This window comes from Rhinolophus hipposideros, assembly GCF_964194185.1.
Source record: "Rhinolophus hipposideros genome assembly, chromosome: 9".
NCBI lineage: Eukaryota > Metazoa > Chordata > Mammalia > Chiroptera > Rhinolophidae > Rhinolophus > Rhinolophus hipposideros.
Genome location: NC_138055.1, coordinates 38,489,492 through 38,494,891, shown reverse-complemented (window position 1 = coordinate 38,494,891; position 5,400 = coordinate 38,489,492).

Here is a 5,400-nt window from a genome sequence, read left to right as displayed (position 1 = left end):
AGACCTTTTGTCTATTTCACTTAGCTTCGTAAGAGCCATTTCTTCAGCACTGCAGGGACAATGACAACAACAAGAGGGGTTTCGTGGCAGGTTTGGCAACTATGTCCTCTATGCTGATGTGCTGATAGCAGGTTAATTTCAGGGAGCTTGGCCTTAACCCCTTTCCTTTCAAAGCTGTCCATCAATTGGAAGGAATCCCAAAGTAAGCTTTTAGATTTTTCTACTCAAATATATACGGGAAAGCTTTGCATGTGGCTGTCCCTAAGGATGTATTTAACGTCAGGGTTGTCTGAGCCTGCAATTGTATATTTTGAATCCTTAATCGTAAATATTATAGAGCAATACAAAATAGCTAGGCTCACGAGATGGGAACTTTCATTTTTATAACTTCTTTCTGATTTTTGTATATATACATCATAAGAAATAGAAAAGGACAAAGAAGAAAAATCACATACTACAGGGATAACCAGAGATACCCCAGAGATATTCAAACAAAATCACTGTTAATATTTTGGTGTAATTCTTTCCATTTTAAAATTTGATGTTTTTAAAATTCTTTTCCTATTGTTGACAATTAGGTTATTTCTACATTTCACTATTATAAATAATACAGTAATGAATATCATTGTTTAGTAATTTTCAGTGATCTCTATAATTTACTTAGGATGCTTCCCTAGAAATAGAATTACTAGGAATATAATATAGAGATTTTTAAGGATTTAGAAAAATATACCCAAATTACTTTCCTAAAATTTCAACTAATATACACTGTCACCAACTGGTGGTATGAGAATAAGAACCTTCATTCCAACCTGATAGGCAAGTGTGAGTTGGGGAGCAGAGAAGTGAATTGTTAGAGTACTTAAAGTGAGAAAAATAAAGGTAAAAGAAAATAAGAATGAAGGTAGAGAGGTGTGACATAGGTTCTAGGAGCTCATATAAAACACTATAAGGAAGGATATGAAACATAACTCCTACTTATTGGCAGAAATCGGAAGGATTGTACCCAGCACCAAACAGGAAGAAACCTTCTCCTCTGTTTACTCAAATGAATGACAGTAGTAAAATGGCCTAGAATTGGAGAGTAGCCTGGCCCCCAGGACCTTGAGAGGCAGAATTCCTGAGGGACAGAGAGGACCGTAGGCTGATGGGAAGGGAAGTGATAGCAGGGATTTTCCTAGAAGGGTGACTGGCCTAATGTGTCACTGTGGCAAAATTGAGCTTTGTGTTTGACCCGTGTGGGGCTCCACAGTGGCTGTGAAGTAAAGGGGACCCTTGCGAAGGTAAAGCAACCTTTAATATGAGATAGCTCCATCCTTCTTAACTTTGAGTGTGACTAAGAAGAATAAGCCTTTGATCTCTTTCAGGAATGATATTGAGACCTGCCCAATTTCATCACAGCTCCTATCTGGACAGTTTCATCTGTTTCCTGACAATGTTAAGAATTACTACGGCAACTCCAAGCTCTGAAAGATGAATGGCCACTGAGATCTGCCTGGTTTCATGCTTCATGCCTGTCCAAAAATTAGAATACCACATGAACAATAATATTTCCTTATTTTAGAAACTCTGACATCGCAGGAGCTTCCACTGGATGATTTAAAAGAAAATCTGTTTCTCTCAACTCAGGTACCAAATTCTGCCTTCATACATTTTATCCCATCTCAAATAACAATCCTAGAATTCTAATGATGGCTTATGTTTGTGCAGCTCCTAATAAATTACAAAGCGCTTTTCATATTTTTTCTTATTCAGTTCCTACAACAGAGTGAGGAGATACTGTCCCCATTTTATGTGTGCATTAACTGAGGCTCTGGGAAATGGTGTGATTTGCTTAGAGTCATATAGCTGGCGAACCAGCAAAGCCAGGACTCAGAACTTCCATGTCCTCACAGCCACTGGAAAGGGATTTCTCCCTCCCCCCTAGATGGCTTAGACCAGGGCTCTCCAAAAAGCTTTTTGTGATGAAGGAAGTGCACTGTTCAATGCAGTAAGCACTAGCCACATGTGTCTATTTAGCACGTGAGATGTGGTTAATGCAACTAAGGAACTGAATTTTTAATTTAGTTTAAATAGGTTTAAATTTAAATAGTCACATGTGGCTAGTAGCCATTATATTGGATAAGTCAGAATTTTCTCGACCAGAGATCATCAAACTATAGCTCACAGGCCAAATCAATCCTGCCACCCGTTTCTGTAAATAGTATTTTGTTGGAACACAGCCACACGCATTCCTTTACGTATTGTCTCTGCTTTTGTGCTGCAGTAACAGGGCTGAATAGTTGCAAGAGAGACCTAAATTTGGCATGCAAAACCTAAAATATTTACTATCTTGCCCTTTACAGAAACAGTTGGCCAGCTCCTGTTCTAGACCACAGCCTTCTTCTGTGATGCTGGGTATTAACTACAATAAGTCAACTGAATATAGCGAACCAGGGCTTGAGTTTTGGAGAGTCCAGCTGAGTTCATATCACAGCATCAACACTTAGCATCTGTGCATAACCTTAGTGTTCTAGATCTTCCTTCCCTCACCTGTAGAATAGGGCTAACATGAGTCCGGCTCATATCGTTAGAGTGGTAAAGGGTAACCAAATAATCCCTACTGTGCTTAATAGTATCAGATAGATGTAAACACTTTGCAATGTTGTTTACTATTAAAGTGAAAATAGAGGAAATGGGAACTATTAGTAAGGTTTCTTTAGCTTCCAATAAATGATAATAATAGTTACACATGTACAGCATTTTCAGTTTATAAAGTTGTTTTATTTGACGCTCATATCCACCCTGTGTGGTCAGGCAACCCAGGCCGATCTTATTACCTCATGTTTTTAGATGAGAAAACTGAGACTCAGAGATGATCCATAATTTGGCCAAAGTTTTATTGCTAGAAAATGGTAGAGTCAGGAGTTAAACCTGCAAATTCTGGCTACAAATCTTGCAATCACCCTACCATTATACAAAAATGTAATACCTATTATGTTTTAATGGATTGGTTAATAGTCTCCTTACCTCAAAAATAAGATAACTTTGGACTAGTTAAGTAATGCAGGTACGTGCTACTCAAAGCATGGTCTGCAGACCAATAGCATCAGAGTCACTTGGGAACTGGCTGAATGTGCAGGATCTCAGGTCCCATCCTAGACTCACTGAATCAGCACCTGCATTTTCACAAGATCCCAGGAGGTTCATACACATACTAAAGTTCAGAAGTACTCACACTCTAGACCTTATAAACTAGAATCTCTCTTCTCTCTACACCCTACCACTTCATTCCTATATATTTACGTCATTGGCCTCTAGGACTGTTGGGTACAACTGGAATGAATCTGTCCTCTTTCCCCCTACCTCATCAAACCTTTAAAATTACAAATTTGGAGAAGCATTAGGCTAAAGGCACAGATCGATTATTTTTAAAGATAGCTGATGACATCTCTAACTTGCATTTTGTGGGAATTTACTCCAGGCTAAACCACCCAGATCATTCTCTTCAGTACCTGCTTGCTGGACAATTTGGTACCTCAGAAATTTTATTTAATTAATTTATATTTTTAAGGAGGGCGCAGCTCACAGTGGCCCATGCGGGGATCGAACTGGCAACCTTGGTGCTATCAGCACCACACTCTAATCAACTGAGCTAACCAGCCACCCTGGTGTCTCAGCAATTTTAAAGCATGGTTCCACTAATCAGGGATTTAATGTTACCATAGACTCTTGGCAAGGTTATAATGAGATGGCACAGCTGTGAAATAATACATACCTGGTGATATCCTTGCTCTTCCCAATTTGGTAATCACAAACACCTCTGAATTCAGTGGGGTAGACTAGCAACAGTCAAGTTTCCCTGGAAAGCCGCAGTGATGCCAGATCCTTCTTTCCCCAGCACCAAAAGCAAAAAGGAGGCCATTTATGAATGGTACACACCTAGGCAGGTAAGTTTGCCGTTGGACTTGCCCTCTCTGACATTCCACTTAGAATGTGGCACATGCAACCCTTCAACCCCCTCTCACAGAATTCCGGGGATGCAATGTTCTCTGCTTTTCTTTTAACTTGCTTCTCCATCCTGTCTCCCAGTTTCCTTGCTTCTCTTGCCAACTCTTTGGAAACTGAATCCTTCTCCAGCCCCAGGCTTCTCTCCATCCATCTACTAGCCTCTGACATCATCTTCTGGGATGCTCTTCCAACCTCAGCTGCTTCTGCCATGCCTGCACCTTTTCATCTCCTTGCCTGAAAAAAGCATCCAAGAGATTCTACAATGGAGGACATGACTTCTCCCATTTCTTTCCCACTCAGCAGGAACCAGAAGAAGCAGATGACCTTGCAAACCAGGGCTGCTCCTACTTTATGGCTCTGTTACTGATTTGCCTTTGAAGTCCACACTTCCTCATACCACCCTCAGCAACGCACTCTCACTTCTTCCAGGATTCAGTGCCAAGGTCACATTTCCTTCTGTCCCTCAGCTTTTCCTGACGAACTTTTCATGGGGGACTCAGCATCCATGGGAGGGGCCCAACATTCTGACCTTACAGGTCCTAAGCCCCTCAACCCTTAGGCTTTTCTTGTCACCCACCAATATTACTCAGCAGCACGGAGATGAAATAGAGAACCGTTTTTGTAAGAATAATAAGATTACATCAGTGTTTGAAACCTGGTTTTGCCATTTATTACCTCTTTGGTTTAGAGCAAAATTTAATTTTTTTATCTGAAAAATGGGTTTGATAATAATTGCCTAATTGGTTTGTTGAGAAGATTAAGGCAATAATGTGAGGAAGGAGTTTAGGTTGAGATGGATGATTGCTAATGCCTGCTACAGTGTAAGCTCCATGAGGAAAGGGATGTTTGTGTGTTTTATTGACTGCTGTATCCCCAGCACTAGAATAGTGGTTGGCACAGAGTAGATGCTCAAAAAAATGTTGTCAAAGGAATAGGATGAATGCATGTATGGTAGTCATGATCTTTACGATGACATTTTAGGTCTTGTCATTTCCTGAGCATTTCCTCAGCTAAAAGTTCAGGCTCAGATGTCTCACCTTGTAATAACGAGTAGGGAAAAGAAGGAGGAGGGACACATGCTAGAATGGGGATAATTAATTTATTTAGCAATATCTAATCAATTTATTTAGCAATATGTAATAGCAAAAGACAAAGGCAATTAATAGAATATGTTAATGTCAGAAAGTAAAGGTGGTTAAGAGTAAACTATATACATTGATAACAATGTCACGTCAAAGGAATACACATACATATAAGTTTAAGAGATCCCAATGTATGTTTACTATTGCTCAAAAGATCACTTGGCTAAACACACAAATAACATCAGTAAGGAGTAACCAAAAGAAGTAATAAACTCTATAGGACAGCAACTATTATAGTAGATGCCAAAAGCTCACCAAACTGGGGGAG